Raw genomic sequence first — 12,175 nt, forward strand, 5'->3', positions numbered from 1 at the left:
TCTCTTTGTCCTTCGGTATGTTACTTGCCCGAGATTCGATCGTCAGTATCCGTATACCTATTTCAATCTCGTTTACCGGCAAGTCTCTTTACTCGTTCTGTAATATAAGATCCCGCAACTTACATTAAGTCACATTGCTTGCAAGGCTTGTGTGTGATGTTGTATTACCGAGTGGGCACCGAGATACCTCTCTGTCACACGGAGTGACAAATCCCAGTCTCGATCCATACTAACTCAACTAACACCTTCGGAGATACCTGTAGAGCATCTTTATAGTCACCCAGTTACGTTGCGACGTTTGATACACACAAAGCATTCCTCCGGTGTCAGTGAGTTATATGATCTCATGGTCATAGGAACAAATACTTGACACGCAGAAAACAGTAGCAACAAAATGACACGATCAACATGCTACGTCTATTAGTTTGGGTCTAGTCCATCACATGATTCTCCTAATGATGTGATCCCGTTATCAAGTGACAACACTTGCCTATGGTCAGGAAACCTTGACCATCTTTGATCAACGAGCTAGTCAACTAGAGGCTTACTAGGGACAGTGTTTTGTCTATGTATCCATACAAGTATTGTGTTTCCAATCAATACAATTATAGCATGGATAATAAACGATTATCATGATCAAAGAAATATAATAATAACTAATTTATTATTGCCTCTAGGGCATCTTTCCAACAGTCTCCCACTTGCACTAGAGTCAATAATCTAGTTCACATCACCATGTGACTCCAATGAATCCAACACCCATATAGTTATGTGGTGTGATCACGTCTTGCTCGTGAGAGAGGTTTTAGTCAACGGTTCGGAAACTTTCAGATCCGTGTGTTCTTTACAAATCTTTATGTCATCTTATAGATGCTGCTACTATGTGCTATTCAGAAATACTCCAAATATCTACTCTACTATACGAATCTGTTTCACTACTCATAGTTATTCAGATTAGTGTCAAAGCTTGCATCGACGTAACCCTTTACGGCAAACTCTTTAACCACCTCCATAATTGAGAAAAATTCCTTAGTCCATCAGTTACTAAGGATATATTTTGACCGCTGCTAGTGATTCAATCATGGATCACTCTCTGTACCTCTCAACAGACTTTGAGTCAAGGCACACATCAGGTGCGGTACCCAGCATGGCATACTTCAGATTCTATGTCGAAGGCATAGAAGACAACCTTCGTCTATTCTCTTTATTCTGTCGGGGTCGGGTTTTGAGTCTTACTCAAATTCACACCTTACAACGCAACCAAGAACTCCTTCTATGCTGATCTATTTTGAACTCCTTCAAAAACTTGTCAAGGCATGCATCTTGTTAAAACTTCTATTAAGCGCTTTCGATCTATCTCCATAGATCTTTGATGCTCAACGTTCAAGTAGCGCAATCCAGGTATTCCTTTGAAAAACTCCTTTCAAACAACCTTGTATGCTTTACAGAAATTCTACATTACTTCTGATCCACAATATGTCAACCACATATACTTATCAGAAATTCTATAGTGCTCCCACTCACTTCTTTGGAAATACAAGTTTCTCATAAACCTTGTACAAACCCAAAATCCTTGATCATCTCATCAAAGTGTATATTCCAACTCCGAGATGCTTGCACCAGTCCATTTAAGGATCGCTCGAGCTTGCATACTTGCTAGTATCTTTAGGATCGACAAAACCTCATGGTTGTATCTCATACAATGTTTGCTCAAGGAAACCGTCGAGGAAACAATGTTTTGACATCCTACATGCAATATTTCATAATAATGCAACAACTACTAACATAATTCTAACAGACTTTTAGCATCGCTACGAGTGAGAAAGTCTCATCATAGTCAACTGTTTGATCTTGTCGGAAACATCTTTTGCGACAAGTCGAGCTTTTCTTAATAGTGACTTATCACTATCATCGTCTGTCTTCCTTTTAAAGATCCATCTTTACTCAATAGTCCTATGACCATCAACTAGTTCTTCCAAAGTCTACACTTTGTTTTCATACATGGATCATCTCTCGGATTTCATGGCCTCCAGCCATTTGTCGGAATCCGGGCCCACCATTGCTTTCTCCATAACTCGTAGGTTCACTGTTGCTCAACAACATGACCTCCAAGACAGGGTTACCGTACCACTCTGCAGTAGTACGCGACCTTGTCAACCTACGAGGTTTGTAGTAACTTGATCCGATGCTCGATGATCACCATCATCAGCTTTCACTTCAATTGGTGTAGGCGCCACAGGAACAACTTCATGCACCCTGCTACACACTGGTTGAAGTGATGGTTCAATAACCTCATCAAGTTCTACCACCCTCCCACTCAATTCTTTCGAGAGAAACCTTTCCTCGAGAAAGGATCCGTTTCTAGAAACAAACACTTTGCTTTCGAATCTGAGATAGGAGATGTACCCAACTGTTTTGGATATCCTATGAAGATGCATTTATCCGCTTTGGGTTCGAGCTTATCAGACTGAAACTTTTTCACATAAGTGTCAAAGCCCCAAACTTTCAAGAAACGACAATTTAGATTTCTCTAAACCTCAGTCTATACTGTGTCATCTCAACGGAAATACGCGGTGCCCTATTTAAAGTGAATGCGGTTGTCTCTAATGCATAACCCATAAATGATAGTGGTAATTCGATAAGAGACATCATAGCATGTACCATACCAAATAGTGCGTGGCTATGACGTTCAGACACATCATCACACTATGATGTTCCAGGTGGCATGAACTGCGAAACAATTTCCACATTGTTTTAACTGCGTACCAAAACTCGTAACTCAGATATTCATTTCTATGATCATACCGTAGACAGGTTATCCTCTTGTTACGACGAACTTCACTTCGAAACAGAATTGAACTTTTCAATATTTCAGACTTGTGATTCATTAAGTAAATACTCTTGTATCTACTCAAATCGTCATTGAAGTAAGAACATAATGATATCTACTGCGTGCCTCAGCACCCATTGGACTGCATACATCAAAATGTATCACTTCCAACAAGTTACTATCTTGTTTCATCTCAATGAAAGCAAGGCCTTGCTCATGGGGTATGATTTGCATGTCACTAGTGATTCAAAATCAAGTGAGTATAAAGATCCATCAGCATGGAGCCTCTTCATGCAATTTATACCAACATGACTCAAGCGGCAGTGCCACAAGTAAGTAGTACTATCATCATTACCTCGTATCTTTTGGCACCAATATCATGAACATGTGTAACACTACGATCGAGATTCAATAAACCATTGAAGGTGATTATTCAAGCAAATAGAGTAACCATTATTATCTTTAAATGAATAATCGTATTGCAATAAACACAATCCAATCATGTTCATGCTTAACGCAAGCACCAAATAACAATTATTTAGGTTTAACACCAATCCCGATGGTAGAGGGAGCGTGCGATGTTTGATCATATCAACCTTGGAAACACTTCCAACACGTATCGTCACCTCGCCTTTAGCTAGTCTCCGTTTATGTCGTAGCTTTCATTTCGTGTTACTAATCACTTAGCAACCGAACCGGTATCCAATAACCTCGTGCTACTAGGAGTACTAGTAAAGTACACATCAACATCATGTATATCAAATATACTTCTTTCGACTTTTGCCAGCCTTCTTATCTACCAAGTATCTAGAGTTGCTCCGCCTCAGTGACCGTTCCCCTCATAACAGAAGCACTTAGTCCCGGGCTTGGGTTTAATCTCGGGTCTCTTCATTAGTGCATCAACTGCTTTGCCATTTCACGAAGTATCCCTTCTAGCCCTTGCCTTTCTCGAAACTTAGTGGTTTTACTAACCATCAACTATTGATGCTCCTTCTTGATTTCTACTCTCGCAGTGTCAAACATCGCGAATCTCTCAAGGATCATTGTATCTATCCTTGATATGTTATAGTTCATCACGAAGCTCTCACAGCTTGGTGGCAGTGACTTTGGAGAACCATCACTATCTTATCTGGAAGATCAACTCCCACTTGATTCAAGCGATTGTCGTACTCAGATAATCTGAGCACATGCTCAACGATTGAGATTTTCTCCTTTACTTCGTGGACAAAGAATCTTGTCGGAGGTCTCATACCTCTTAATAATGGCACAAGCATGAAATCACAATTTCATCTCTTTAGAACATCACTTATGTTCCGTGACGTTTCAAAACGTTTTCGGCGCCTTGCTTCTAAGCCATTAAGTATTTTTCACTGAACTATCGTGTAGTCATCAGAAACGTGTATGTCGGATGTTCACAACATCCACAGACGACGCTCGAGGTGCAGCACACCGAGTGGTGCATTAAGGACATAAGCCTTCTGCGCAGCAACGAGGACAATCCTCGGTTTTACAGACTTAGTCTGCAAAGTTTGCTACTATCAACTTTCAACTAAATTTTCTCTAGGAACATATAAAAACAGTAGAGCTATAGCGCAAGCTACATCCTAATTCGCAAAGACCATTAGACTATGTTCATGACAATTAGTTCAATTAATCATATTACTTAAGAACTCCCACTCAAAAAGTACATCTCTCTAGTCATTTGAGTGGTACATGATCCAAATCCACTATCTCAAGTCCGATCATCACGTGAGTCGAGAATAGTTTCAGTGGTAAGCATCTCTATGCTAATCATATCAACTATACGATTCATGCTCGACCTTTCGGTCTCATGTGTTCCGAGGCCATGTCTGCACATGCTAGGCTCGTCAAGCTTAACCTGAGTGTTCCGCGTGGGCAACTGTTTTGCACCCGTTGTATGTGAACGTTGAGTCTATCACACCCGATCATCACGTGGTGTCACGAAACGAAGAACTGTCGCAACGGTGCACAGTCGGGGAGAACACAATTTCGTCTTGAAATTTTAGTGAGAGATCACCTCATAATGCTACCGTCGTTCTAAGCAAGATAAGGTGCATAAAGGATTAACATCACATGCAATTCATAAGTGACATGATATGGCCATCATCATGTGCTTCTTGATCTCCATCACCAAAGCACCGGCACGATCTTCTTGTCACCGGCGTCACACCATGATCTCCATCAACGTGTCGCCATCGGGGTTGTCGTGCTACTCATGCTATTACTACTAAAGCTACGTCCTAGCAATATAGTAAACGCATCTACAAGCACAAACGTTAGTTTAAAGACAACCCTATGGCTCCTGCCGGTTGCCGTACCATCGACGTGCAAGTCGATATTAACTATTACAACATGATCATCTCATACATCCAATATATCACATCACATCGTTGGAAATATCACATCACAAGCATACCCTGCAAAAACAAGTTAGACGTCCTCTAATTGTTGTTGCATGTTTTACGTGGTGACCATGGGTATCTAGTAGGATCGCATCTTACTTACGCAAACACCACAACGGAGATATATGAATTGCTATTTAACCTCATCCAAGGACCTCCTCGGTCAAATCCGATTCAACTAAAGTTGGAGAAACCGACACTCGTCGGTCATCTTTGAGCAACGGAGTTACTCGTAGCGATGAAACCAGTCTCTCGTAAGCGTATGAGTAATGTCGGTCCGAGCCGCTTCGATCCAACAATACCGAGGAATCAAGAAAATACTAAGGAGGGCAGCAAAACACAAATCACCGCCCACAAAAACTTTTGTGTTCTACTCGAGATTACATCTACGCATGAACCTAGCTCTGATACCACTGTTGGGGAACGTCGCATGGGAAACAAAAATTGTCCTACGCGCACGAAGACCTATCATGGTGATGTCCATCTACGAGAGGGGATTTCCGATCTACGTACCCTTGTAGATCGCACAACAGAAGCGTTAAGAAATGCGGTTGATGTAGTGGAACGTCCTCACGTCCCTCGATCCGCCCCGCGAACCGTCCCACGATCCGTCCCACGATCCGCGCCGATCTAGTGCCGAACGGACGGCACCTCCGCGTTCAGCACACGTACAGCTCGACGATGATCTCGGCCTTCTTGATCCAGCAAGAGAGACGGAGAGGTAGATGAGTTCTCCGGCAGCGTGACAGCGCTCCGGAGGTTGGTGGTGATCTAATCTCAGCAGGGCTCCGCCCGAGCTCCGCAGAAACGCGATCTAGAGGAAAAACCGTGGAGGTATGTGGTCGGGCTGCCGTGGCAAAGTTGTCTCAAATCAGCCCTAAAACCTCCGTATATATAGGGGGAAGAGGGGGAGCCTTGCCTTGGGGCTCAAGAGGCCCCAAGGGGGTTGGCCGAGCCAAGGGGGGAAGGTTTCCCCTTCCAAACCGAATCCAACTTGGTTTGGAAGGTGGAGTCCTTCTTCCCTTTCCCACCTCCTCCTCCTTTTTCTTTTCTCTTTGATTTTCTTCCTATGGCGCATAGGGCCTTCTTGGGTTGTCCCACCAGCCAACTAAGGGCTGGTGCGCCACCCCCAAGGCCTATGGGCTTCCCCGGGGTGGGTTGCCCCCCCCCCCCCCCGGTGAACTCCCGGAACCCATTCGTCATTCCCGGTACATTCCCGGTAACTCCAAAAACCTTCCGGTAATCAAATGAGGTCATCCTATATATCAATCTTCGTTTTCGGACCATTGCGGAAACCCTCGTGACGTCCGTGATCTCATCCGGGACTCCGAACAACATTCGGTAACCAACCATATAACTCAAATACGCATAAAACAACGTCGAACCTTAAGTGTGCAGACCCTGCGGGTTCGAGCACTATGTAGACATGACCCGAAAGACTCCTCGGCCAATATCCAATAGCGGGACCTGGATGCCCATATTGGATCCTACATATTCTACGAAGATCTTATCGTTTGAACCTCAGTGCCAAGGATTCGTATAATCCCGTATGTCATTCCCTTTGTCCTTCGGTATGTTACTTGCCCGAGATTCGATCGTCAGTATCCGTATACCTATTTCAATCTCGTTTACCGGCAAGTCTCTTTACTCATTCCGTAATACAAGATTCCGCAACTTACATTAAGTCACATTGCTTGCAAGGCTTGTGTGTGATGTTGTATTACCGAGTGGGCCCCGAGATACCTCTCCGTCACACGGAGTGACAAATCTCAGTCTTGATCCATACTAACTCAACTAACACCTTCGGAGATACCTGTAGAGCATCTTTATAGTCACCCAGTTACGTTGCAACGTTTGATACACACAAAGCATTCCTCCGGTGTCAGTGAGTTATATGATCTCATGGTCATAGGAACAAATACTTGACACGCAGAAAACAGTAGCAACAAAATGACACGATCAACATGCTACGTCTATTAGTTTGGGTCTAGTCCATCACATGATTCTCCTAATGATGTGATCCCGTTATCAAGTGACAACACTTGCCTATGGTCAGGAAACCTTGACCATCTTTGATCAACGAGCTAGTCAACTAGAGGCTTACTAGGGACAGTGTTTTGTCTATGTATCCACACAAGTATTGTGTTTCCAATCAATACAATTATAGCATGGATAATAAACGATTATCATGAACAAAGAAATATAATAATAACTAATTTATTATTGCCTCTAGGGCATATTTCCAACAGGAACCCTAGGGGTGGCGCACCCCCTCCCCCTCCTCCTATAAATAGAGAGGGGTTTTGGCCCTTGGGGGACAGACTTCTCCCTCTCCCTCGGCGTAGCCCCGCCCTTCTTTCTCCTCCTCTCTGCCGGTGCTTGGCGAAGCCCTGCCGGGAGACCTCGTCTCTCCATCGACACCACGCCGTCGTGCTGCTGGAGTTCTTCCCCAACCTCTCCCTCCTCCTTGCTGGATCAAGGTGTGGGAGACGTCACCGGGCTGCACGTGTGTTGAACGCGGAGGTGCCGTAGTTAGGCACTAGATCTGAATCACACCGCGATCTGAATCGCTGCGAGTACGACTCCATCAACCGCGTTCTAGTAACGCTTCCGCTTAGCGATCTTCAAAGGTATGAAGATGCTCTTACCCCTCTCTCGTTGTTGGTTTCTCCATAGGAAGATCTGAATATGCGTAGGAAAATTTTGAATTTATGCTACGTTACCCAACACTAAGTGCCAACATATCTTGCTTGCGCTCATCCATTTCATGAGTGCTCAAAGTCGAAAGGGAGAGTATCATTTTGACTTGTGCCTGAGTAGTGGTGTGGGAATGAGTCAAAATAAGATTCCGAAGGAGACCAAGTGTGAAGCTTTGTAGATTGAGTTCTCAATTAAAAAAATTATCCTCTAAACCCATCTCCCACTTCTTGCACGCAAACACCATTTGGAGACATTCGAGTCACGAACAGCAAGAGCTCTTGTACCTTTATGTTCTTACTTTGCTAACTTCAATACTAAATATGGACTCTTGCTTGTTATTGTCTTGACTTGAATTGCATATCTTACTTGCTTTACTTTGAAGTTCTTATATGTGTGTTAGCATGTCACCACATAAATTATTTGTGTTATCATTTACCTACTCGAGGACGAGCAAGAATTAACCTTGGGGATGTTAATATGTCCCAAACGTATCTATAATTTTTGCTTGTTCCATGATCTTTTGGATGACATTGTTATATGTTTTCCTACACTTTCATATCTTTTTACACATATTTGGACTAACCTACTAACTCAGTGCACCCAGTGCCACTTTCTGTCTGCTGATGTCTTTTTTGCATGGACTTTTACCCAAATTTACAAAGCCCCAAAAATACCAAGAAAAATATATAAAAATTAGCGTGTCGGAAGCTTCCGGAACACCGAAGATGGGCCAGAGGGGAGCCAGGGCCTGTCCAGGCGGCCTCCCTGCGCGGCCTGGCCCCTCGCCGCGCCCATAGGTCGCCAAGGTGGGCCCACCTCCTCTTACACCCTCCTTTGTCCTATATTTACCCCTCCGGTCGGAAACCCTTCGAGCATATCTAGAATCACGAATTTCTCCATTGTTCCGCCGCCGCAGCGCTTCCAAGATCGGGAGCGTCAGGAGACCTCTTCCCGGCACCCTGCCGGAGGGAGGATTGACCTCCAGGAGCTTCTCCACCGCCGTGTACGCTTCCCGAACATGCCATGAGTAGTCCTCCTTGGACCATGAGTCCATGACTAGTAGCTATGTGATGTCTTCTCTCCAATCTTGTGCTTCAATGATTAGCCCTTGTGAGTTTCCCTACATGATCAAGGCATCTATGTAATTTTCCTGCTATTGCTATGCTCGGTTTGCTGGGATCCGATGGATTATGAGATTACGTTCAGATTGTGATGAGTTATATATTTGATTATCCTTTTATATTATGTTCTTTAGTGATTCATGCATGTTCTCCGTTGCTCTTTATTGCTTTGGTCGAGTAGTAGATTGTAACTCCAAGAGGGAGCGTTATGCATGATTATGGGTTCATGCCCCCTGATGTATAGCTTGAGTGACAGAAACATGAGACTAGGGGATGTGTTGTTGCCACGAGGGAGAAAACAACGGTGCTTGTGACCGCGATTGTAAGTATTGTTTACCTTACACAAAGTTCGTTAATGCAGTTGTCCGTTGCTTTGAGTTTACACTTTGGGTGGGGCTCACAACTTAATACCAGCGAGATGTTTTGGATAGATATCTCAAGGTGGATGATTAGTAAGTAGATGTTTATTGATAAATGGTCTACTTGTCTTGGCGTACTGCCCATTACTATTGAGCCTCTAACTTTCAAGTAGCATAATTAGCATTGCGGTGCATTCATAATTCTGTCAATTGCCCAACTCTAATTTGTTTACCCTTGCATAGTTGTTTATCATATTTGGGGGGGGAGACATCACTAGTGAACATCATGTAACTCAGGTCCATATTACGACCATTGCTTACACCTCCATCATTTACTACTTTCATTTACTTTTCCGTTGCAATCACTATCACTATTCCCGCTTGTGTTTTGATCCTTTGCAAACTACAAGGCCGGAGAGATTGACAACCTCTATGTACTTGTTGGGAGCAAAGTTATTTGTTGTGTGTGCAGGTCCACGTCTTCTGCTAGCGCTAGAGCAACGGACACCTACTTGTTGATCCTCGGATTCCTCCTGGTTCGTTAAACCTTACAGTCCCCGTGTAAGGGAAATCTGTTGTTGACTACATCTCCACCTTCCGCTTGGGGTAACCAACGAGGGGCGAGAAGTATATTCATTAGCTCGTCATCACTTCACTTATATTTATGAGAGCATGTCCAGGTCTTTTGTAGGAAGAATTAAACTATCATGCTTCACTTATACTTATTTAGAGAGTCAACGGGAATTGGTCATTCACATGGTTAGTCATAAAATCCTACATAAAACTTGTCGATCACTGAATATGATATGTTTGATTCCCTGCAATAGTTTTGTGACATTAAGATAGTAATATGTGGGTGCGCTAGTTGATTATTGTGGATTAGTAAGAAAATTGATGTTAAGATTTGTGATTCTAGAAGCATGCATGTATAGTCTCTAGTTATGCGATGAAGATTGGAGCATAATTTATCCTTGATTGAAATCATTTGAGCTATTATAATTGGACTCGCACGATGGTTAACTCCTCCCAACCTTCTCCCTCGGAGCATGCGAGTAGTACTTCGCTTCGAGAGATCTAATAAAATCTTGCAATAAGTATGTGAGTTCTTTATGACTAATGTGAATCCGTGGTTATACGCACTCTCACCTCCGGATATTTGCTAGCTTCTTCGGTACCGTGCATTGCCCATTCTCACTTAGAGGACCGTTGCAACTCTCGCCGGTGCATACAAACCCTGTGACATGATACGCTCTCTTGCACATAAGCCTCATTATATCTTCCTCAAAACAGCCACCATACTAAGGATGGCAATTTTACCCACGGGTACGTGTACCCGTTGGTACCGTACCCGCATGGGCAGGGTATGGGCACACTTTTATACCCATGGATAGTACCCATACCCTACCTGTTAAATCATGGGTAGGGGTACGGGTATAGCCTTGTACCCGTGGGTATACCCATACCCTAGCCATTTGTGAACTAATGTTATGTTATCGCCAATTAATCATTAATTTGTCATGTGACTCATCTACTCCTATTAACTTATGAGTATGTTGTGATTTCTCAATTTTACTCATGGTCATGTACTCATCTACATCTTATCGAGCCAAGATAATTCAATTTTGTGTCAAATGTGCTATCAGTGAGTGTAAAATTGTAAACAACTTGTGTACTGTTTGTTCTACCCGTTGGGTACCCAATGGGTATAGGTAATCGTCGGGTATGGATATGGGTAAAGTTATATACCCGTTGTTATAGGTATGGGTAGAATTTTATACCCATTAACTATATGGGTATGGGTATGGTATTGCTCTACCCTGCCCATACCCTACCCATTGCCATCCTTACACCATACCTACCTATCCTGGCATTTCTATAGCCATTCTAAGATATATTGCCTTGCAACTTCTATCATCATCATATACATGACTTGAACATTCATTATCATATTGCTTTATATGATCGTAAGATAGCCGGCATGATATTTACATGGCTAGTCATTTTTTGATATCTTTTGCTACGCTAGATCATTGCACATCCTAGTACACTGCCAGAGGCATTCATATGGAGTGATATCTTCCTATCAGTTTTTCATATCGAGTTGTAAGTAAATAAAAGTGTGATAATCATCATTATTAGAGCATTGTCCCAGTGAGGAAATAAAAATGAGGGAGGCTAAATGAGCCCACCATAAAAAAATAGAAAATGGGGGAGGCGGGAAAAGGCCCATCATGAAAAAACAATAAAAACAAATAAATGAGAGAAAAAGAGAGAAGGGACTTTGCTACTATCATTTACCACACTTGTCCCTCGGAGTGGCACCATGTTCTTCATATAGAGAGTCTCTTATTGTTTTGTGAGTTCCATATGCTAGTGGAAATTTTACATTATGGAACTTGGCTTGTATATTCCGATGACGGGCGTCCTCAAATGCCCGAGGTCTTCATGAGCAAGCAAGTTGGATGCACACCCACTTAGCTTCAGTCGAGCTTTCATACACTTATAGCTCTAGTGCATCTGTTGCATGGCAATCCCTACTCCTTGCATTGATATCTATTGATGGGCATCTCCATAGCCCATTGATACGTCGAGTTGATGCAAGACTTTCTTCTCCACTTTTACCCCTTTGAAACCTACTACCATATTCTATTCCACATTTATGCTATATCAATGGTTCACGCTCATGTATTGCGTGAGTAATAAAAACTGAAGTGCGTTAAAAAGTACGATCCAATTGCTTGG

The sequence above is a fragment of the Hordeum vulgare genome, chromosome 7H (genome assembly GCF_904849725.1).
Source record: "Hordeum vulgare subsp. vulgare chromosome 7H, MorexV3_pseudomolecules_assembly, whole genome shotgun sequence".
Lineage (NCBI taxonomy): Eukaryota > Viridiplantae > Streptophyta > Magnoliopsida > Poales > Poaceae > Hordeum > Hordeum vulgare.